The sequence below is a fragment of the Octopus bimaculoides genome, chromosome 2 (genome assembly GCF_046866305.1).
Source record: "Octopus bimaculoides isolate indiv1 chromosome 2, ASM4686630v1, whole genome shotgun sequence".
Taxonomy (NCBI): Eukaryota; Metazoa; Mollusca; class Cephalopoda; order Octopoda; family Octopodidae; genus Octopus; species Octopus bimaculoides.
In genome coordinates this window covers 28,906,813-28,933,523 of record NC_142929.1, presented here as the reverse complement: position 1 = coordinate 28,933,523, position 26,711 = coordinate 28,906,813, and positions in this window count along the sequence as shown.

Sequence of the window (26,711 nt, the reverse complement as noted above, 5' to 3'; positions counted from 1 at the left end):
AAATTTTGTGCCTTGTGCCTAGAGTAGAAAAGAAACGTTAGCATGTCGGGTGAAATGCTTAGCGGTATTTCGTCTGTCTTTACGTTCTGAGTTCCAACTGCGCCAAGGTCGATTTTGCCTTTCATCCTTTAGGGGTCGATAAATTAAATACCAGTTGCGCACGGGGGTCGATCTAATCGATTGGTCCTCTACCACAAAATTTCGGGCCTCGTGTCTAAAGTAGAAAAGAGTATACCGACATTGAGACAATTCGAATATAAAATCGTCTATGTACTAACTACTGTGACCAATTTTGGCCAAGTTTGGCTATAGGTTTACAATTAAACTAGAAAGTCTTCGATATGAGGGCGGGTTTTTTATGAAGACTGTCAGTTACCCATGCATAGAAGCTCTTTCCTCTCCACAGCATTTATGTTATTGAAGAGAAAGAGATACTGCCTGAGGGCCGATGCAGACTGGGAGCAGTGTCATCGCGATCGTTGCTGACATAACTGAAAGTGCCGAAACCAGTATCACAAGACATCTTATGCAACGTTCTAAAAGTTATACCAACCCACCGCCGTTGTTCGGAACGATTTTATCGACCCAGAAAGAATAAAAGGCAAACCTAACCTTGGCGGCATTTGATCTCAGATGTTAAAGCGTCGTAGCAAATAATTCAAGATATTCTACCAACGACGCAACGACTATAATTCACCGCCTGATATACATAAAGCTATAAATTTTAGAAACCTAAAGGACACCAGTTGTCACAATATTTACAATCTTTTAAAGCGGCGAGCTGGCAAAATCGTTAGCACGCTGGGCGAAATGCATAGCGATATTTCGCCTGTATTTACATTCCGAGTTGAAATTCCACCGAGGTCGATTTTGCCTTTCATCTTTTCGGAGTCAATAAATTAAGTACCAGTCGCGTACTGGGGGCGATCTAATCGACTGGTCCCCTCCTCAAAAATTTCGCCCGTTGTGTCTAAAGTGAAAAAGAATATTTACAATCTTCTAAATTTCAGGATTTGTAGACGCTTTGGAAACATAGCTATTTTGCATAGCAATGAGATTTTCAAACAATGAAAACTAAAGACCACAATAGGTCCACCATTTTTTTAAAAACTCACACTGTTTATTAACAAAATTTCTTAACACTTGTTATCTTTACACTTCAGTTCTTTGTTCTTGCTTGTTTCATGGTAAATGAAAATATAATTTCAACATTAAATGCCTAGACTATTCATAGATTCGCAATCCTTCGCTAAAAATAGTGCATTTTCTAAGAGCGTTTATAAGTTACTAAACTAAAAGATAACATTCCATTACTTTTCAAAACATACTTTTGACCTCTCTAAAGAGTTTTGTGCATCTTTGCAGCCAGTGTTACACAACTTTAAAATATGATGGAGATACAATCGCAGAAAATTTAAGTGTGACAATACCATGCACACTATATTTGTGCTGTTTAAAAAGAGCCATGTTGTTACACCACTATCTAATTATCAATTTGTCTATGGCTCTGTCTGTCTGACTATCTATTTCGCTGTCTCCCTCCCCGATCTCTTTCTCTCTCTCCCTCCTTCTCTCTCTTTCTCTTTCTGTATATATATATATATGTGTGTGTGTGTGTGTGTGTGTGTGTGTGTGTGTGTATACATAATATATTTATATATACACATATGCACATTTACACACACATATGTGTAAAAATATACGTGTATATATATCTTATGCATGTATATATATATATATATATATATATATATATATATATATATATATATATTATCAGTTTCCTTATTTATGCTATATACATGTATGTGTGTGTGTATGTGTGTGTGTGTGTGTGTGTGCGTGTGTGTGTAAAACACACAGCTGTAAATTCCTCTAAAAGAAAGCGATTATTAAAATCTATAATGTCTAGAAAATTCTTATAAATTCTTATCTTACTACATTTTCATTAAAATGACGTTTACAAGTTTCTTTTATTATTGAAAATTCAAGTACGATCTTCAATCACAAAACTCATTTTTATTTACTCCGACATACGGCTCTCTATCTACCTATCTCTATCAGTCTAACAATCCGTCTATGTATTACTTTCTCACAAGCGTTCTACCGATCTATCCAATCGTTTTCATAAAATGTAAGATATTATAAAGATTTTCTTTGAGTTGCTTTGAGAATATTTGATAAAAGTTTTACACTATATCTAGATATATCAAAATTAATGCCACATCTTAGTCAAACGTCTCTGAAAAATGAGTGCAGGAAAGTTAAAACATTTCCTTCGAACATTAAAAGTCACTAAACATAGTTTAGTGTAATCAACCGGTACAAGAAAGAGGTTCACCGAAGCAGACGATATTTCAGAATAATCCTTATAGTTCGCTTTTAAAGTTTTTGAAAACGATCTTCCTAAAATAAATTTTAGCGAAAGCAAAGGTAGAAAGGCAGATTCAAAGTACCAATGAAGCTTGTGAAATTTGTATATTGGGGAGTTCAGATTTGTCAGATTACATGATATTGTTTCCGCAAAAACGGTGGAAAGAAACCATTTAACCCAACAAATAAATTTGAGGTCAGTCCTATGCCAAAATTTTAAGTGCTCATACCCGTTTAAATAAGGGGTAATTCAAACGTCTTATTGTTTACTATTTGCGGGAATATATAACTATTTAATTCCATAATGGATTTACAAATTTCTATCTAGCTAAAGTTTCATAGTCTGTAAATATTCATATACTTGAGCTAATTATAGTATCTTCAATTAAATCGAAATAAAATATCTTACGTTAAAAATTAGTAGTAATGGCTTATATCTGCACGTTAAGTTGCAGAGAAAAATACTTTTAGACAATCGAGAAAAATGTCCACATGGATACTCATGGCAGCAAGTTTTGGTCAGTACATAACCCGCGAAGAAAAATAACTAATTATAAATTTGTTAAGTAATAAGAAGAAATATGATTACCTAATAATCTAAATATTAACCCAAAAGCGTATTACGCGTGAGATGAACCATATATATATTTATATGTGTGTGTGTGTGTGTGTGTGTGTGTGTGTGTGTGTGTGTGCGCGTGTGTGTGTGTGTGTGTGTGTGTGTGTGTGTGTGTGTGTGTATGTATGTATGTATGTGTACCCGTGCGTTTATATGTGTGTCCTGTACAAATTTTATCGATATGTAGATACCTACGGCCATTTCTAACATCCTTGATTTTAAACGGAAACCTTTACAATCTTCGATATAAAAGAATTTTTGAAGTGTCTTCTTTACGAGGAACTATTATATTTAAACATACCAAGTACTTTTTATTTTTGCTGTTTATTCCTTCGCTGTGAACTGTTCGAATAACAAATCGTTGATACATACTTAATAAAATGAAATCTATAACATTTCACCATAATGCTATTTTATAGATTTTCAGACTTTATTGAGTGATAGTGTTTTATTGCACTTACTACTATTTTATTTTATTTATGTGACTTTTGTTTAGCTGGTATTAAGATATACAAATTCGTCTCTGTTGTTGATTGTATAATCACGCATTCATTTGCGTAGGTATTCGTGTGGGTAGACAGATAATTTTTGGAACATTTACTTCCAGAAACATTGTATACACTGTTCTCTGAGGGGTGACGCGTCAGAGATTGAAAATGAATGGCATGCCAATCAGTAAAATGCTTCATATATTATTTACAATAGCTTAGCTGTGTAACGAAACCTTTTTATGATCATCAAAATATATTGCTCTTAAGAAAAAGATGGCTGTGTGCTTGTTTTTGTTTTGTAACTTAAAACGATTATGTAGGAGAAATGCTTATCGTTGATGTTACTGAGTAAAAACTGCGAAGATAGTTGTTAATTATAAAAATTGGTCAAATAGATGACATCAATTTAGTGTGTGCTAATACAGTATAATTGTATACGATGACGAATATATTATTGCAGCTCAATATAATTCTGAGAAATGTTTCAAGATCAGGATGTAGTTTTTGTCTCGCCTACGTACGAAAAGTAAAATATCCTTTTATAGTCGATGGATGGAATAAAATTTCACTTGTTGGTTAAAAATAATAAATTCATTAGACAAAATTCTTTCTGCTCATTAACCACCTTTCATGCGTAAGTCATGAATATGAAATTAAAACACCATTCTTTCATTCCGTTTAACGCAAAAATATAAGAAAAGCACAATTTAGTAACGCACATTTCTAAGAGTGGTTATACATGGCCGCTGACATTCAAATACACGCAAACACACGCACGCGCATAAACACATATGTTAATATACGTTCTTTTGTGCAGTCGTAAATACAGTCAAAAATTTACTGAAGGAAAAAGCTTGAGTGACATTGACGTAATATCGAGTGACATAGCAAAAGCTATGTGACTTCACCAGACTGACGAAAACTTCGAAGTCACTGTCACAGTTTTCTTGTAAATATACAAACACACACAACTATACGAGGGTTGCTTTGGGTAAAAGAAAATGCAGGAGGATCAGTTATTATGATTTTATTAAACATATTCCTCTCTCAGATTCACACACTTATTGCCGCAGTCCTTCAGCTTTCTAAACACTGTAAAAGAACTCGGAAAGTTGGGTCTCCAACCAGGCCTTCCGCGATACCCTTAAAGCCAGGAACTTTTCAGCACTTCCTCGTATATATGAATGTGAGTGTGTGTGTGTGTGTGTGTGTGTGTGTGTGTGTGTGTCTGTGTGTCTGTGTGTCTGTGTTTGTCCCCCACCATCGCTTGACAACTGATGTTTTTACGTTACTTACCGGTTCGACAAAAGAAACCGATAGAATAAGTACTAGGTTTACAAAGAATAGGTCCTGGGGTCGATTTCTCCGACTAAAGGCGGTACTTCAGCATGTCTGCAGTCAAATGATTGAAACAAAGAAACGAGAAAAGAAAAAATATATATATACATTTGTTTCTTGTCCCAAACAGTTATTTCAGGCTTGTATTTTAGTGGGGGATTTGAAGAAAATATTCTACTGATATCACTTCATTTGAAAATATGAACAGACACATCCTCAGAACTTTACTTTACATACATACATACATACACACACACACACACACACACACACACACACACACACACACACACACACACACACACACATATATATATATATATTTGTGTCTGCTCAGTCCTTTCTTCTGTAGGAAATGCATTTGTTTTAGCAATAACTTGATGCATGACACACAGGAAGATAGTGACATTTTGGAGCAGCTCTAACACCATGAGTGATGTCATCTGAAACTATGTGACATAATCGTCATTTTTTGTGACATTTCCAATTTTAAGGGTTTCACTTTGTGCTTTGTTCAACAAGAATCTGGTAGTTATTTCTTGCGTTTGTTAGCAAAAGCATGCTCTTCAAAATATGTTGTAGAGTAAAGGTCAGTAGTTCAAGAGAAAGTACACTTCCTGCCGTTATTGGCACCAATCTCAAGTTTCCGAGAATCATGAGTCTACATAACCTTTTCTTTGTTTTGAAATATGTAAATATGCTCGACCAACAGTTTCAGGAATATTATCGGAGACTTTATAACCTTCTTCTCAAGGACCTCACTCTCAAATGATGAAATGTTTCTCTCCTCACATCCGAGTACTAGGTGTAGGTATTTAGTTTTGTTAATGCTATTCAATAGTTGGTAGTGGTACAAAACTTAAGGCCGACCGGATTCATTTTCAACCGCTCCTCTGTTACATTGTTTCTTGAGCGATATCGTTTGTGGTTAAACCAGTGTATCGGAAGAGTCACTAGAGTATTGGATAGAAAACCTCACGGCATTTGTTTAGACTCACTGCGCTTAAGTTCAAATCCCTCCAAACTTAACTTTGTTTTTTTATATTCACAGGGTCGATAAAGCCAACCAATCTAGGGCGGTAAGCTGACTAAGCTGTTAGAGTGTTGTGTTTACACTGCTCTCTGTGATCTAATAGCAAAGCCTACAACACTGTTACCAATCTGTATCGACCATAAATTAGTGGCCTCTTCTATAGATAATATAAGTGACGTGCATGGATGAGACTTGCATATATGAGTAACTTGACATCACCCTCAATGCAACTTTACCCAGGCCTGCATACAGGTATAGAGTTATGGTCAAATATACTTGATAAAAAACCTTATAGAATCTAAGGATATCGCTATTTCTGTGACGTATTCAAGTCTTTTCATTCTTTCATTCGCATGTATGGAGAGCATTTTCTCTGTCTTCCACTCAAGTAGCCCAAATATCGACAGCAGTACAGGTACAGGAAGTATTTTGTGGGACAGTGTCTTGTTTTAAGAAGAAAACAAGCCCTAAGTGGTATGGTTTTAAAGTATGGTACTATACTCTTTGGCATCTCTCTTTTTTAAATATATTTTATTTGTGCTATGTTTTCGTCAAAACATAAGTGTTTGCAGTAGCTGTGTGGAGTTAGAGATATAATCGATTTTAATGTTTATCTTCAGAAAAATATCTGTTCCATGTTCAACTATGCTCTAAAAACATTTCTTCTAGCCAAATTTCATTTCTATATCAGCTAAAAATGTTGATATTAAATCCAGCTGTTTAGTATTGCAGATATTTCGGTGTAAATCTTTAAGTTGTTAGAAAAGAAATTAGAGGAATCGTGTTTCTTATTTCTTCATATACATTCTCATATAGCCACCGGACTTTTGTAAACAAAAGAGATGACAATTGATTCAGTAGGAAAGTAAATAAAATTACAGACTGTCTTCTTGAAAGATTGTTTTGGAAACATTAATATCAGACATGATTTCTTTCACATTTGTGAAGAAAGCTGACCAGATCTTCTAAACCTTTCAACGGCAGAAACTAAAACATTATGTACTTTTAACAAACGCAGTCATTTCAACAACCATGAGCATGGCATGTAGTCAGACGCCTCTCTATAATCAAACCATTCTGTCATGTCTCTATGATGCTTTATGACTTCGAGCAGAACAGCGTTATTGACTAAAAACTCTTCAGTTCAGCATATCTTTTTGTAAATTTTTGTTGTATACGCAGTGACCTCGTAGTAAACGTTTTAGCAAGTCATTTAAATTGTATATATTTTGATTAAGGAAAACAGATAGCTATTAGTTTTCTGTCAAGTTAGTTTTCCCTTCCTTATCTTCACGATTTGTCCATCATATATAGCTGCATTTGTATATCAGTTTTTCTTTTTATGGTTCTTTCAAACATGCATGAGAAGCGTTACGTTTGATGTTAATATCTTGAACCCGTATTCAACTGGTAAGTCTGTTGCTCTGCCTCTACGTATTGCTGCAACCACTATTGTACATGAGTTTTAAACTTTGTATTTTATCAAGTGATGATGATGGAAATTTCCCCCTTTTTTAAGTAAAACGAATTCAAAATTTTCCTCTTACAAAAAGTGTTGTTTTTCGTCTTTGTGCATATGGTCTATAGGTTGAAGACAAATTCAGTGTTGGTCGCCGTAAAGAGTTTATCCCACCCTGAAATCAAATATCCTTTTCTACTTTAGGCACAAGGCCCAACATTTTTGGGGAGGGGACCAGTTGAGTAGATCGACCCCAGTACGCAACTGGTACTTAATTTATCGACCCCGAAAGAAGGAAAAGCAAACTCTACCTCTGCGGAATTTGAACTCAGAACGTAAAGACAGATGAAATACCGCTAAGCATTTCATCCGGCGTGTTAACGTTTCTGCCAGCTCGCCGCCTTTAAAATATTGCTAAGATTGATCAAAGAAGATACAAGCATAATACATGAGTCAATTAAATACATGATAAATCTGTCCCCCACAATTTTTAGTTTTGTATCAAAGAAAGAAATAATTTTGCACTTAGCAGAATCGTTATCGCGTCAGACAAAATGCTTAGCACCATTTCTTCCGGCTCTTCACGTTCTGAATTCAAAATCCAGCGAAGTCGACTATGCCTTTCATCCTTTCTGGGTTGATAAATTAAGTACCAGTTAAGTACTGGGGTTGATCTAATCGACTGGCTCCTTCCCCCAAAATTTCAGGCCTTGTGCCTAAAGTAGAAAGGATTATTATTATTATTATTATTATTATTATTATTATTATTATTATTATTATTATTATTATTATTATTATTATTATTATTATTATTATTATTATTATTATTATTATTATTATTATTATTATTATTATTATTATTATTATTATTATTATTATTATTATTATACTAAGGCGGCAAGCTGGCGAAATTATTAGCAGTATTTCGTCTGCCGCTACCTGGTCGATAAATTAAGCACCAGTGAAAAACTGGGGTCGATGTAATCGATTATCCCTCTCTCCAAAATTTCTGGCGTTTTGCCTACATCATCATTATAATTATTATTATTATTATTATTATTATTATTATTATTATTATTATTATTATTATTATTATTATTATTGAGAGATCAGTGCATGCCATCAAAGTGACGCTGGGGTAAAATATACGAAGTCCATGCATCATAACCATATGTGCGCGACATAGTGATCTCATACCCAGATAAACAGCTCATGACCTTGCAGGTGGGGCCCTGTTAGAAGTCTCTTCGGGTTGAGTAGCCCATCCCGCTGAAATGGTCCCAGAATAAGGGTTGTTTAAGGATGTTGAACAAAGCGCTCATGTTTCCAAAGGTGAATTTATTATTATTTTTACTATTATCATTATTATTATGTCTGCGAGCTGGCAGAATCGTTACACGCCGGACAAAATGCATAGTCGAATTTGACTTCCATCCGTTCGGGGTCGATAAATTAAGTACCAGTCTAACACTGGGATTGATCTAATAGACTAGCCCCCTCCCTCCAAATTTCAGACATTGTGCTTCTAGTAGAAAGGATTATTATTTAGGCTGTAGGCTGGCAAAATCGTTAGTACACACCAAGCAAAATGCTTGGCGGCGTTTCATCTGTTTTTACATTCTCTGTTTATATTCCGCTGAAGGTGATCTTGCTTTCATCGTTCCGAGATCAATAAAAACAGTGCCTGCTGAACACTGAGGTCAATGTAATCGATTTAACACCACTCCTATAATTGTCTAAATTTTCTGTAGGATATCTCATCCAAAATGGCAATCAACATGTCAGTAATAGTAACGACGAACAGAAGATAATGTAAAAATTTCAGCATGTAAACCAGTAGTAGTAGTAGTAGTAGTAGTAGTAGTAGTAGTGGTAGTAGTAGTAGTAGTAGTAGTAGCAGTAGCAGCAGCAGCAGCAGCAGCAGCAGTAGTAGTAGTAGTAGTAGTAGTAGTAGTAGTAGTAGTAGTAGTAGTAGTAGTAATGATGGTGGTGTTGGTGGTACGATGGACTGACAAAATCGTTAGAGCAGCTGACAAGCTGCTTTGCTCTATTTGCTTGTGACCTCTTTGCGCTCTGAGTTCGAATCTGATATTGAAAGAAAGTGCCAATCAAATACTGGTCTAGGTTTAATATCTAGCCTTGGGTCTGTGCTACTGCTACTACTATTACAGTTACTCTGTTGCTGGTGATGTATTTTATAAATAATACCATTCTTTCTTCAACAGATTGTTTGTGAAATGTCAGAATTGTATAATGGTTTATCTCACTCATGAATATTTCTCTCGTTACTCAAAGTTTAACGTAACACGTTGGTTAAGAACTCAGTTATTCAATAGTTTAGTCCATTGTTTGAATGTTGTGTTATTTACTGTTGGAATTGTTACACAAGATCTTCACCGTTTGCACCTGATATTTCATATAACAGCTGACAGCTTGATGTCAGTGATTCTTACACTAAAACTGAAAACAATAGGTTTTCATAGTATGTTGTTTGAAGCGCAGAATTAAAAATAACATGTATATATGTATCTACGTATGTGCACGTGTGTAAGCGTGTGTATGTTTGTACATATGTATTATGCGCGCGCGCGCGCGCGTGTGTGTGTGTGCACTATTTATATTTCTGTGTATGTGTGTATCTGTGTGTGAATTTGTGTGTGAATACTGATTGTGTGTGTGCGCGTGTATGTGTGTATGAACATACTTTTGATGTGCGTGTGTTAATGGTTGTGTATACAAGGCGTTTGCATCGTGAATTTATATCCCATCACATTGTTAAAATGCAGTAATAGAAACCAAGATAAATCACACGTTATAAATTCCTTTTTGTCATTGTCTAAACAAAGGAGGAATAGCGCTCATGAAACATGCTTTCCAAGATTGCTGAGAGAAACATATTTGATTGCTTAAGTTAGACGTATATATGAACGGAAGCATTAGAAGCGTTGGAATTCAAGACGGTTGTAACAATGTTAAAGACTGATTGAAAAAAGAGTTTAGTGAAGGATTTGAAAGATAAAGCAAATTACGTATCTTTACATCGGATGATGTAGGAAGGTTTAGCATACATGATGGTAGCTTGAGTGAATATGGCAACGCATTTTATAGTTCAATAATTGTAGAATATTGGTGAGCAAGAATTGGTGAATGAGCCGAATTACCTTCTTTTGGATACAGTATAGTTTGTTTAAACGTAGCAGCAGCACTTCCACAGATGTGTAAACAATAATCTAATGTGGAATTTGCATTTTGAGAAGTAAATTCCATTTTTGCTTACGAAGAAAAGAAAATATAACAATAAATTAAGGAAGGAAAATAGACTAAGTATCTTAATAATGGCGTAAGTTCACTGAATATTTCTAAGAATTTACATCTGAATTAGCTGTGTTGTGCAATGTGTAAATTTATAGCAGGCTAATCACAACCAGACAGCAATGTAAAGTCGATAATAAGAATCGGCGTCAGTGAACAGTGTAGAATAAATTTTGGATTCATAGAATTGGACATGTGTCATTTCGGATAAAGAAACTCTTATCTTACATGCTGACATTTTTACCGTATCTGTTCCTCGTTATTAATACTGAAGTGTTGATTGCCAGTTTGGATGAGATATCCTACAGAAAATTTAATGTGTGACAAATCAGTATCAAGCGATAAAGTGTACTTTATAATTTGAGTATGAAGTTATGTTCGACTAAGAAATGCATTTCTTCATATTTATCGAAGCTAACAGAAATAAATAAATTCCCATTTCATTTTAAATAGAGATGAATTTTGTGTTATCCTCATGATCCTCATGGTCTTATTCTTATCTTCAGTGTTCCTAACGTTAGGTCGACGTGAGACAAATCACCTATCTGGTATACCTAAGTACGGCTCAGGTATACCAGGTAGGTTTTTATCCTCGCAGAAAGAATTTGAATTTGACAATGTAACTAACGAATCAAGCTCTAAATTTGTAACGATGGGGTTTTCCATTAAATGGGCTGATCGAGAACACAACTTCGTGAGAGGAGCAAGATGTAAAATACCGATCACATTTCTGGTTGTTTACTGCTCTATCCAGTCAGGAGAGGCAGGGTTGCATAGTTAACAAGTTTCCTTTGCAATCATGAAGTTTTAGATTCGACATTGGTGCCCGGAATCTTGGGCAAGTGCCTTGTAAAATAGAAGTGAGAAAGATGAGGAAAGAAGAAAGAAAAGAAGGGATATCAAAGATTTATGTTTTATTGTTTAATAAATTGACAAATTATACCTTGTGATTTGTTGATGCTACTAGAGTAGTTCCATCTGAAGACCTTGAAACTGTATATCGTTAGCGAAACAGCTGATGAGGGCATAATATTCGTTTGTTCTTTTACCAGAACGGTCATCAGTTTGAAAACAGACGTTTATGTATGATATAACTAAATTCTGCCTGTAGATTCTATCAAATTTTGAAAACGAAATGTAATTTAATAAACACTGACTTTATCATCATTCTGTACGAATATAAATGTTTTTGAACACCATGTACACACACAGATACACATATACATACGCGCGCGCATGCATATATACATGTGTGCGTGTGTGTGTGTGTGTGTGTATGTATGAGTGTGTGTGTGTATGTTTGAGTGTGTGTGTGTATGTGTTTCTCTCTGTGCATGTGCAAATACATATACCTACACACATACGCATATATCCATATATCTTTCAATAACTATTTTATCTTTGTTTGCGTAGGCTTCATTTCTTACTTACAAACTACGACTGATAACCACTCATATCAAGCTGTTCTAAAGCTTACCAATACAGACATTCATAACACTGAAGAATTGTTTTCTAATCAAAATATGACTCATAGTGACGGTGAAGGTTTTAAAGAAATTGTAGCGCTGCACCGAAGGAAAATCTATCTATAGGCATGATGAACTTAATTATTCATAACATATCTTTGATGCTGGAAATCAGAGCATTAAAATCTCTATTTCAGGTTTTCAAAAACATGAAAATTATCGTTGACGTTAGAAATATCTAAAAATAGTAATGTAACAAGAAATGATTCAATGATCTGCTATATATATATATATATATATATATATATATATATATATATATATATATATATATATATATATATATATATATATATATATATATATTTATATATATTAAAGAAGTGATTTTAAATTTCTCAAACGCAGGATAATGCTAATAATATAGCCTGAACAGGATAAGCTACCCCTACTTTGCAGAAAAAAGTGTTGGCGGTCTGCAAATTAGCGGTAGCTTATCCTGTTCAGGCTATATTATTAGCATTATCCTGCGTTTGAAAATTTAAAAATCACTGCTTCAACTTTCGAAGACATCTCAACGGTTCTAAAAGGAAAATTCGTTTGTTTGTTTACGTTTATCGTAATTTGAATTTAATATATATATATATATATATACACCTAAATTGAACGTGCCACACATTTACACACACACATATACAGGAATACACTGAGGAATTGTATTTGCTCGGTGTAGACATTTCCGCCAAAATTTGATTTTTTAAAATGGTTAATTCAGATAGCACCAGTCTGATGTTTATTTATATTTGTATTAACAGTATATCTGTATGTCTATTTTAGCATTGTACTTTGTTAGCAATATATTTATCCTTAATTCGCGCCTTTTCTGTGGAGAACGAACTGGACAACCTTTACTGGTCAACACGTCTATAGTATATAAAATCACACTTGAAAAATAAACGATTTATAATAGAAGCCATACTTACGACACAACCTAATTCATGATAAACGTTCTGTATGGGAACATAGTTTTAACAGTCAAAATATTCGACTTCCGGTGGTTAATGTATGCACCAATCTCACATACCTTGCCGAATATATAAACGCTACAACACACGCTTATATCAGTTTATCCAGAAGATGTATTTAGGAAGTTATAGATACGTTGATGAGAGATGATTTAATACCTTTTATTATTCAAGACTAACTTGATAGAAGAAAAGAAAAATTTAACACTTATGTTGTCAACTAAAACATGTCGTGGATTTCTGCTGTATTCTCCATTTCAAGTAGAGAAATCCAAGTCATATGTTAATGGATCTTAGAAATGCAACAACATAGCAGAAATATTTCATATTCTTCTTAGATTCAAGAATTCCACCACACTACTTAATTCCAGAGCTAAGCATTTTTAGCATGTGCAAACAATTTCACAATCTTCTTTTGTCAAACTGGAGGACACCACCCGCTCCGGATTCAGTTGCTGTCTCGCAAACTTTGATATATTTTATTATATTGTTCTACACTAGCTTGCTATAATTGTGGTTTCTGCAATCAGGGATAACGGGGATCTTGGTTTTCTTACTCTCCTTTCTGTCTTCTCGTTTCATTTTTTTTTTTTTTTTTTTGCACCAACCTTCGTCTTTTTCTTCTCGTTTTTGTTTTCTTATTTTCTCACTGTCCAGCTGCTTGGTTTTTAAAATATATCTAGTGTATACACTGAGTCTGAAACGTTTCTTGAAGATACATGGCGTGTTTTATAAATCTCCCTATTTAAATTATCGTAAAAGCATGAAATTATTTGTAGCTCTTTCGTAATGTGTATTAAATCGATACTTATTTCTCATTGGATGGCGAATATTTTGTTGATTCTACTTATACTGCATATATATATTCCGGTCACTTCAGCAATGTAACTACACGTGTGCCGTTGGCAATTTTCTTACTTTGCTTTGATTTATTCTCGTTACAGTCTTTGTAGCAACTTTCTTCCTTAACTACTTAAAAATGGGACACGTTGGTCTAGAAAAGCATTGGCTTATCACGGATTGGATAACTTAGAACATAAGTTAGCTCATTCGGAGCTGACCTGGCACTAAACTACAACATCGACTTGTAAATAGGCTGTATATATGGCAATAAGGCATATCACAGGATACCGAGCGTCTAAACGTTCGTACGATTCGCCAAAATTTAAAAATTAATTCTGATCCAACATATAACCAGAAAGAAGGTTCACATCTGGAACGCATTATTCATAGGTTTGCACGATCAGTATTGCCTCAGGCCAAACATCATGTGTAATTCACAGCAGAAATGAAGGGTCAAAACGAACTGCTAGTAGCTAAAGATATCCAAACAATGCTTTCTACGTGAATGCTATTCATATCATTGTCTGTGCTCTGGAGTAAACATGGTAAAATTATTTATATATTCTATACCGACAAGCGTTGCCGAAACACGAGTGACGTCGCTATAAAGTAGGATGTTTTCGTAGTTGCGTTTTATCGCCAGCTGGGAAATGTTAGCCATTCACCGACTGGCGTGTAAAAAATTTGACAAGGAAAAGAACTTTGAAATTTTCTTTGTTGTTTGGTAAATATTAATAGAAATAATGTTAACTTCGTCTATTCTTTCTTAATACAATGAACTTCTTTAATTATATTTATGACAAGAAATTGGCAGAATCTCAGAGCCGTATTTGATCTAGCTCTCTGCAGTCTGAGTTCGACTTCCACCGAAGTCAAGTCTACCTTTTATCGTTTCTGGTCAATAAAATAATGTAGCAACCCAGGAATGTATACTGGTAGAATTGTTAGAATGTCGGACGAAATGTCTTGTGTTTATTCTGATTCCTAGCCCTACATTCTGAGTTATTGGATGGAAAACATAACATGTGGCCCAGTTTTCAACTACCTTCTGTTCTGTTGATGCCTTTTAGCGGATTTGTCTGGCAAATATTCGAGAGAGGTCTCCGGTTTAAGGATAACTTCTTCCTTCCCTCTTACCAATATCGAAGGCTCTGAAAAATTAATGGGTCACGAGATCTGTCCTTCCCTCTCTAACTAAACGGTAAAAATGTTAGCGAAGTAAAGGGAGCTCAGTTCCCATGATCTTTGATGACCGTCCCAGACTTATACGACTGATGTAGCCGATGCACAGCATGAACAGCTGCAACACTGCAAAAAATGTTGCATGCTTACATAACGGTGCTTTTGATCTGAATATTGGCAACAATATAAATTCCACTGAAGTTATCTACGAACTAAATGCTGGTGTTAAATCTCATTTAATCTTTAATTTTATTTGTTTGTTTATTTTTGTCTAGTTAAAATAATTTTGCTAGAATATTATGTTAATCAAACCCCCACATGTACTATTATCCCCATGGTGCCAGTTTGAATCCATAAAACATATACACACCTACAAACGGTTGTATAGATTTCTGTAAATGCGATAGAAACTCTATATGCTAGTATTAATCAGCAGTGGTGCACGTTTTCTTTACTGTAAAAGAATGTAAATGACATCTGCCTGAGCATGTATGTACTAAATGCGTGGTGTTCAACGTTCTACATCAGCTGTTGATATGGACTTAGTGATATCATTTTTATTACTTTACTTCTGATAACCAAACAACATATTCACATTTTATCTGAAAAATCAGTCTATTTTTGGTTATTTTTAAATTTTGAAACAACCTTATATCCTTCATGTATAAGATAAAAGGAAATTTGTTTCAGTGAAATTATTTCATGAAACTATGGAACCTGGAAGTCGCTTTGATAGCCTATTTATATTATACTGGTTATCTAATTGAACATGTTGCACTGTGTGCCTTTGGTTTATTTGTCCATGAATATTATGAAAAGTATATCAGTTACTTTTTAACCTCTCACGGCAGAGTTTACTATAGAATATTATATAACTCAGCTCGCTAGTCTGTTGGCTATGAGACTTGTCGGAAAAGCAAAAGATATGACTCCAAACTACATATACATGGTTCCTATATATCACGGTAGATTATTAAAAGCGATATCTGTAATATATCTATTTGTGAATTTTAGCAGTTGCTCCGGAAGTATAATATAACAACGTATCGGTTATGCTTTTCACTCTCTTGCATATAACAGTACATTTTTATGATAGATATGTTATGACTACAAACTGTCATACCTTGGCGTCATATAATTTGTTTTCACAAAATGCAGTTTAACATTGCATGACGATTATTGGAGAGATCTGTCATTCAACTCTATAATTCTTTACATTAACACTTCTCTTTGAGAGTTCCAAACAAAAAAAATTATCACTACTTTTTTTTTTCTTTTGTAATATATCCATCTAAAAGGGAAATTTTAATTCATTAAGTTTTTACTCACGTATTTTTTTCATTTATTTATTTTGCAAGAACTCGAGTACATCAATTTTAATTTTACTCTTAATAGCTTGGTTATATTATAACAACTTCCTTGATCGATGTGAAAATGTATTGACGGGATTTTAGAGATATTGTCCATTTCCTACTGTTGTTGTTGTTGTTTGGCTGTGTGGTAAGTAGCTTGCTTACCAACCACATGGTTCCGGGTTCAGTCCCACTGCGTGGCACCTTGGGTAAGTGTCTTATACTATAGCCTCGGGCCGACCAAAGCCTTGTGAGTGGATTTGGTAGACGGAAACTGAAAGAAGCCTGTCGTATATATGTATATATATGTATGTATATGTGTGTATATGTTTGTGTGTCTGTGTTTGTCCCCCCCCCCAACATCACTTGACAACCGATAGTGGTGTGTTTAGGTCCCCGTAACTTAGCGGATCGGCAAAAGAGACCGATAGAATAAGTACTAGGCACCCAAACAATAAGTCCTAGGGTCGATTTGCTCGACTAAAGGCGGTGCTCCAGCATGGCCGCAGTCAAATGACTGAAACAAGTAAAAGAGTAAAAGAATGATGTGGTGGTTGTCGTTGATGACGTTGTTATTGCAGCAACAATTGTTTTTTCCTTTTCGGTGGTTGCTGCTGTTCTTGTTGCTACTTCCGTTGTTGTTTCAGTTACTGCTGCTGTAGGCGCTATTGTTGGTTCTTATGCTGTTGCTGCTGGCTATGCCGTTGTTATTGCGCCTATTATTACCGCTGCCGCTGCTACAGCTGCTGTTTGGCCCGAGCCACAGCAGAACAACAAACAAACACATTCCAGTTTAGGACATTTTATCTTTTCTACAGTCACAGTATTCCCTTCTAAACCCGCATAATATTTTCTCATTTACTTGTTTCAGTCATTTAACTGTGGCCATGCTGGAGTACCACCTTTAGTCGAACAACTCGACCCCAGGACTTATTCTTTGTAAGCCTAGTACTTATTCTATCGGTCTCTTTTGCCGAACCGCTAAGTTACGGGGACGTAAACACACCAGCATCGGTTGTCAAGCGATGTTGGGGGAACAAACACAGACACACAAACATATACACACACATACATACATATACATATATATATATATATATATATATATATATATATATATATATATATATATATATATATATATATACGACGGGCTTCTTTCAGTTTCCGTCTACCAAATCCACTCACAAAGCGTTGGTCATCCCGAGGCTATAGTAGAAGACACTTGCCCAAGGTGCCACTCAGTGGGACTGAACCCGGAACCATGTGGTTGGTAATCAAGCTATTTACCACACAGCCACTCCTACGCCTATCACATTCAACATTGGTAAGATATGAACTAAATAAACTTTGACTGCTCTTTCTTGCAAGCCGACCGAATGTGTAGATGATCCATCGTTGGTTCGATATTACTCATCTTGAAAATATGGTTATAACAGAAGATGGCTGCAAATCACAATCGAGGCTGTATGTTCGTAATAGGAAGTAATTATTTGAGCATCATTCAAAATATTATACGCAAACGCTCACGTTGTTAACTGGTTCAAACTATTCTAAACTGCGCTGCAGATGGAGGTATCATTTACGAAACCTTACTCAAATTTAAGCAGAAGAATGATTATTATTTCCACATAGCTGTGGAAATAATTGTACTGATGCATACACAAATAGCAAAAAGCTGCATCATCGGTTTGCATTGTAGGTTTTCTGACAAACTAATAGCAAAGAAATTTGTGTGCGAAGTTTAATCACTGTTAAGAAACATCTCTAGTTACATATACATCTCTAGTTACATATACAGTCAACAACATACACACATAAACATAGCCATAGATGCATATATTTGCAAACTGACACTTACGCAAAAATACATCTACGCATTATAGATAGATAGATAGATAGATAGATAGATAGATAGATAGATAGATAGACAGACAGTCAGACAGACAGATAGATAGATAGATAGATAGATAGATAGATAGATAGATAGATAGATAGATAGATAGATAAGATAGACAGACAGACAGACAGACAGACAAATAGATAGATAGATAGATATTTATGTATGTAGTGAGAGAGATATTTCGTAAAGTAGAAAACAGTCTTAATTTTTGATACATCCTACAACAATAAGAAATTGTATTGGAAAATTACATTAAGCATAATTTTTTAATTTTATTCATATATAAGAACTAGAAAGAGTAAAGTAATATTTGTAAGATGTTTGTGAGGCTAAACCTGGAGGAGGTATTAAACTGCCCAGCTTTTTATGTAATTTCACTGCAGGTAGAATTAGAAACGATGCTTTTAGATAAACAGATGCCAACTTGGAAAGCGGAGTGAAAAAAAAGGATGATGATGATGATGATGATGATGATGATGATGATGATAAAAATGACGGCGAAGCACGTTTTTCTCAACCCATTGTCTGCTATAAGCTCCATTTGCGGATCTGCTAAAAACAGTCTCACTGCTGGTTGTTCGTTGAATTTAATGTGTATTGCTTGTGTACATTGCATTTCCAGAGGTGTGTTTAACAAATTTTAGTAGTAAAAGTTTGTCATTTTTAGCCCTAGAGGACATTTTATATCATAAATCGCAATTTTCGAACTACAAAAATATTGACTGTTTTTAAAATGTTTTTTTTTTTTTTTGCATTTCCAATCTATATCATTCGCTAATATTTCATACACATTCGCATTTTATACTATCGTTAAAAAACACTAAAATGCTTATCATTGCAGTTGAATAAAAAAGGGTAAATACGCTTTATTTTTCAGCGATCCCTATTTGGGACCTTTCGAAAAATGTATCATAATTTCTAAAATAATTCACATATGAAGAAAATTTAAATACTATATATTATTTTAACTCCTAAGACACCTGGCAAACCCCAAAATTATGAATGAAATATTTGGCAGGTAATGGGTTAATCTATGGATTGTAGATAAGACACCATTTAACTAATCAATAAGATAATATTAGGTCAGCAGATTTTTTGTAGAAATTTTTCGGACTTTAAATATTTCGGTACCAACTAGTGGAAAAATAACAAGGAACTTCGTGCAAGAAACACTACAATATTAAGCGCAAACAAGTACAAGTTATCATATCTATATTGATATGTATCTCTCTATCTATTTATCTCTCTCTATATATATGTGTGTGTGTGTGTGTGTGAATGTGTGTGTATACAAATATATATATATATATATATATATATATATATATATATATATATACATTCACACTTGCACACACGCACACACACATACACACATACTCATATATATATATATATATATATATATACATATATATATATATATATATATATATATATATATATATATATATATATATATATATATATGAAGATGCATATAGACAACCACAAACATGACTGTATACACGAACACTCGCACACACACAGATATCTATATATGTGTATATATACACACACACACACACATAGATAGATAGATAGATAGAATGATTAAATAACAAAGGTAAACAACGCAGATTAATTTAATTACTTTGTTCCTCACACACATTTTCAGCATTTCAGTAATACCTTAGAGAGACCTATTATACAAAACAGTGTACATCAGCCGTCTCTAAGGCATTATTGACGTGTGCGTAAATGATAAAATTATTGAATTAATGTTTTGTTTTCCTTTGTTATGTAATAATAATATTTTGCTCCATTGTCATTACAACCTGTACACCTGCGTCTTATGAACACACAGCCACACCTACACGCACACACACACACACACACACACACATATAGAGACATACATATATAGACATACATAGACATTGCGATACTAATGAACTGGTGTAGAATCATACATCTCATTACACTCCAACTAACGCTGTTGATTTATATATACATATATATATATATATATATATATATATATATATATATATATGCATATATATATGTACGTACACACACGCATACGCACAGATGCACACATACACGCGCTCACACATATACATGTGTGTATGTACATATATGTAGTTGGAGTATATATATATATATATAAACAACATTAGTTGGAGTGTAATGAGACGTATGGTTCTACAACAGTTCATTGTCTCGCAATGTCTAAGCGAAATATTTATATATATATATATATATATATATATATATATCTTTTATCTTTTACTGGTTTCAGCCCAGGGCTGAGGTCATGCTGGTGCACCACCAGTAGATACTCGTTGTTGTTTCCAGTATTGTTTTTTGTGAAGTAGCGAGTTGGGTGGAGTTGTTCTTCTTTGTGTCTCCTGCTGCGATGTTGGTTCATCTGGTATCTTAGCGAGAAACCTTTCCAGACGTTCCTTGTAGATCTCTAAGGCTGCCTGGAAAGATGTTGAACAATTGCGGGCCGTGGAAACCGACAATTGCAGTACTGTGTGCTTATTTTAGATGGAGATGGGATCTTTGGTATGATGCAGTGCCGTCCAGTTCGAGGATTGGTATACTTGTCAATTCCAAAATTGGGAGCAAAACCCTCCAAGATCTTCCAAATATATATCATCGCATATGTCTCTCGTCTTCTCTCCGGGGAATATAGACTCAACACTTTTAGCCTCTTCCAGTAGCCCATCTTTTGCATGGAGTCAATCTTCTTATATACACACACACATCACACTACATTAACGCAAACATACGTACATTTGTATATATATCTTTTACCTTTTATATTTTACTTGTTTCAGTCATTAGACTGCGGCCATGCTGGGGCACCACCTTGAACTTTTAGTCGAATGAATGGACTCCCATGCTTATTTTTTAAGCACTGTAGTTATTCTATCACACTCTTTTACAGACCCGGTAAGTTACGGGGATGTAAACCCACCAACAGCCGTTCTCAAGAGGTGGTGGGGACAAACACAGACAGAAAGACACACGCAGACATAGATACATATGCATACATATAGGAGAGACTTCTTTCAGTTTCCTCCAATTAAGTCCACTCACAAGGCTTTGGTCAACCCGAGTCTATAGTAGGAAACACTTGCCGAAGGGGACACGCTGTGGGTCTGAACTCGGAACCATGTGGCTGGAAAGCAAACTTCTTACCACACAGCCACGCCACACACAAACACACATATATGTGTAGTTTTCAAATTTTGGCACAATGCCAGCAATCTGCGGGAGAATATGTTGATTACATCGGCTCCAGTACTTCACTGGTACTTATTTTATCGACGCTGAAATGATAAAAGGCAAAGTCATCCTCGGCTGAATTTGAACTCAGGACGAAATACCTCTAAACATTTTGCCCGGCGTGGTAACGATTCTGCCTGAACTCCGCCTGTAAATAAAATAAATAAATATATAAGTGTGTGTGTGTCTGTGTGTGTATGTGTGTCTGTCTGTCTGTGTTTGTGTGTGTGTACGTTAGTTGTAGTATGTGGGTGAGAGTATGCATGTGTCAGTACGAGAGCTGGAAGTGTCAAAGAAGCCTGTAACAATTATTTTCTGTTAAGCAAACAACTGTTTAATTAGAGAAAAGTAGATTTTAGCAACTTTGTGTCGAACGACGAGTGCGCCAAGAGTAAGCAATCGGATTTGCCAAAAATAGCGAATAAAAACAAAGTCATACACTTTCATTTGTGCTCTTTTACATCTGAGCAAGGGTTTCATGTGACAAAGGATATTATCAATCTTACTGGCGCCAAAACCAAGTCTGTGATAATGGAATCAAATGACAGTTAACGGATTCATGATAATAGTTATTGACTGGGACAATTAGACATATATCTGTATGTATGCAAGAAACATTTGATGTGTCTGAATATATGCAGCAAATCGTAAAAGAGATATACTAACAGTGCGGCTGAAGTAGCCGAAGTGGAGAGAATAAGAATGGGAGAGAAAAATACGATAAAACATACACCGCACGCGCGCTCATTCATACACGACTGTACTTAGATAGATAGATAGATAGATAGATAGATAGATAGATGGATGGATGGATGGATGGATGGATGGATGGATGGATGGATAGATAGATAGATAGATAGATAGATAGATAGATAGATAGATAGGGAGAGAGAGAGAGAGAGAGAGAGAGAGAGAGACGGACAGGCAGACAGACAGACGGTGACAGACTGATAGACACGGAGATGTGTGTATGTATATGCTCAAAGAATGTTTAATTTTCTAAAACGTATTCTAGTAGAACGTCTAAAAGTTTCAGCTAAGTCGGCTTTTTAAATGTGTCTTATCAAATTGTACAATTTTCCGGAGCTTTCTAACACGTGTCACGAGACGTCATTTCCGTTTCCTGATGCTTTATCAGATAGCCAAGGCATTATAACCTATTAACGAAGAATTCGTGCTGTCTCCGTTTTCCCCAGTTAAATCTCTAGTGAATCCTCCGGCTGCCGGTGTTTTCAGATAATTATCACTGTTGGTTTGTAGTAAGAGCAATAACTACTATGCAGTACTACTAATAGTAAATCAGCAGAGACGTAATATTTTCTGAGTTTTCCCCGTCTTCATATCTACTATATATCATGCAATTAATTAGAATATCAGAAACATTAAGGTAAGGCTCATTCTATTATCCAGAATTAAGCAAATCATCCACTAAAACGGAGGATGTCTGGAATTGTGTTTGATGGATTCTTAGCGAATTTGATTAATACACATATCCTTGTTTATCCCTGATTCTTTCGGGATAGATCCGCGATAACAGAGTACGCTCAAATGTTACATGCTACGTATATTAGGAATTGGTCTTTGATAACACGGGTGGGCAATCAATGAAAGATACTACTTGGACTGTAAAAGCGTGCCCCAGTGACCAACCACAAAGCTCAAAACATCAGGAGGTTTCGGAACGAAATCTATTTTTCCTGTATGTTCTGCTATTCATGATTTATTTAATACAGTGTTTTTGCATGTGTGTGTGTGTGTGTGTGTGTGTGTGTGTGTGTGTGTGTGTGTGTGTGCGCGCGCTTTTCTTTTGGAACCTAACATCCGTGATAAATTAAGGTATAAGCATTATAAAAATACACAGTTGATTTCTTAATGGTATATACCAACCCAAATATCACCCCCTAAGGTCGTGGAACTTGTTTCATCCCTCCACCCCGCTAACAGAGAAAGAAGAGTAGCACCTTTGCACCTTTTTACATGCCGAGTTGAAGTAAAAATGTTATCGATTTACTCTATTCCTCTTTCTGGTTTCGAGAAAAAAAGCACTTATCACTGATTGATCTTACGGTTATTTATCCCAAAATTGTATGACCCCGTCCTTCCGTGACAAATCCATATTTATATGAATCTCGACATGTCATATTGTTGTGGTATTTTGTTCTTGTTTAGACTCAGATCAACCTTATTTAAGCAATCTATGATTAAGGCTGTTCTAGTCACTTAATTAGACAGAGTATATAAAGGACTATAATGTCCTTTCTTCTTTTTGTACCATAGCAAAGTAAGATTTGAAGCAGATCTGGCGGCTATTTCTAAAATATCAGGCAACCACATAGCTGATCCTTTGCTGGCTGCGTGTGGAAGCGTGAGTTTCTTTGCGGTGTTCATGCCAAATAGACGTCTTTCTGTATGCACCAGACGCTTAAATAAATCATCGGGATAACCTCGCGTTTTCTTGACGTTATTAAGATCTTTTCTCTACTCGCATGGAGGCTAAATATACAGTTACTCTTTCATCAAGATTATAAGTTTTTCCGTGCAATGTATAGCCCAAGAAATTTTTTTAATCATTTCATGAAGTAGAGGAGAAATAAAATTGTAAATTCTTTGTATGTATAATTGAAAAAAAAATAGCATGCTTGTGGAAATATTTCAAATATAATAACTTTTAGTAAAATAAGAAAAGCCATGTTTAGTGAAGTAAGGTAAGAATAGAAAATAAGTTAGCAATAATGAGAATTGTCGAGTGACGTACATTTTATTTAAGATACAAAGTCTAAAGAAGTAAAGATAGCAGATAACATATACGCAGTTGAATAGTAAATTTTGGAAGTACGAATGTGGTTTAACAACGTCCTCTTAACTACAACCCAACACCACTAAAGTAATACAAGAATGAGTATACAATAAGATTAAAATTAACTAATGTTAACTACCACATACGCACATATGCAAGAACATATATGTTCCTATCCTGGCAACAAAGGGAGCAAAATGTAATAAACAAAATAAAAATGTCGTCTGGTCACACGTTTGCTATAGAAATGTAATGTGAGGCAAGAAACAGAAAACCTAGATCATTTGAAAATCTATACTCAGTGAAACGGCCATAGACATTGGGTGGTGGGAAATCTGCAGAAAAACAAAGAATATAAACAAACAATAATCAGTGAATGTGTTTATAGGCATTAACAAATCTGGAAGATTGTACAGATAGTAAATTCTTAATAAAAATTGTTTGTTTTTTTTTCTTTACCTCTTTATCTCTTTTGTTTTGTTTTGCATGATATTTTCTATATTTTCTATATGATCCGGGAAATTAAGGCATGCGCATAGTCGTTCTACGATTAGCTACGATTCGCAGATACATTGTCTCATACATTCAATACATTTGTTAAATGAAGTCCCATGCTGTGTACATTTACATGCAGAATTTCCTCGTACAGACTACAAGTGAGACAGTCCAGTTAATATAAGTAAATATTGATCTAAGACATTTATCAAGTTGCAAACACCTTTTCTTCTCAGCAAATAGATAATGATGGTAGCCAAAGTTAAGGTAAAAAACTTGGAATATACCAATCTAAGGATTTTTTATAGCGGCACCATGCAACCTGAAGAAGATTTTGCAGCTATTTCGTGCAGACTGGGTCCTTCATTAACCTTCTGTAATGTAGGGAGTTGAGAGAGGTAATCATAAAGGAGACAAATAAATAACTTTGAGCTGAGTGAAATATTCGTAGGAGCTACTCTATACATGATAAGATCTTTCGTATTACAGAGTTTTAACTCTTTCTTTATACTGCTTATACGACCTATAGGATATCTCACCGACTTCAATTTACTGATGTCAACTAATTCACCGATTAAGAAATTGACACAGAAGTAATTGATCAATTAATATATATGCCACATATTAATCGATATCTAGATTTTAATAAAGGGTTTAAAAATATAAGATAAATTTTTAAAAATGAAATCATTGATAAAACTTTAAACGGATTTCTAAAATAAAATGTTGAGCTAAGCATCTTACATGTAACAGACTCATTACATTTGTAATTCATAAGTTTTATTCTTTCATCAAAGTAATTTTTCTTTTGTCCTTTAATAGAAGCTCTTAACGAGCAATATTTTATTGTTTAAAGCATGATTTCATCCAGTGCATTCTATAGATAAAAAGTATAGAGATCCTTCCCGGTTCATATAGACTTATAGGGCCGATATCCCGTTTTCATCGTCGTATATATTCCCCACCTAGACGGACGCCGGTCCGTCGTCGGATTACTCATTTTTACCAGCTTAGTGGACTGGAGCAATGTGAAATGAAGTGTTTTGAACAAGAACACAACGCGTCATCCGGTCCAGGAATCAAAACCCCATTCTTACGATCATCAGTCCAACGGTCCTAACCACTAAGCAACGCGCTCCATATTCTATGAACTTTCAAATAGTTGGATGTGTTATAGGCTGTTTGTTGCTCCTCTAAACTTCTGTGCCAAACTTCAACGAAATTGTTAGTACAGATAAATCTTTACAACTACGTGATATATATACCACATTTCATGTGGAAACTGTAGTAGTTAACGTGCTAGCTTCCGATCAGGACAGCTTGCTCTTCAGTAGTTATATCACTGTCGCATGATTTATGAAATGATATTATGAATATAAGGACAGGTACATATGTTAGTGAATGTAGTATATGATGGAACACTTGGAGTAAATTCTCAATTCGTTTGTTACTTTAAGCTATAAATTTAACTAGTAAACAACATGCATTAAGAAATGTAAAAAGAAAAAAATCCTTGTTATTTGAGTAGGAAGTCTGATTACAGGCTTTAATCATTGCTTTTTATAAATTTTGTAACTGATAAACGTTGTATTGGATTAAAGTTGATATTTTCTAGAAACTTTTTATAAGTTTATGCAGATTTGTCGGTTAGAACGAAGGTAGTATACTAAAAAAATACATCAATACTAAAAGTATTGATGTATTTTTTTAACTCGATCGGTGTACTTAATAGGTAAAATAACAA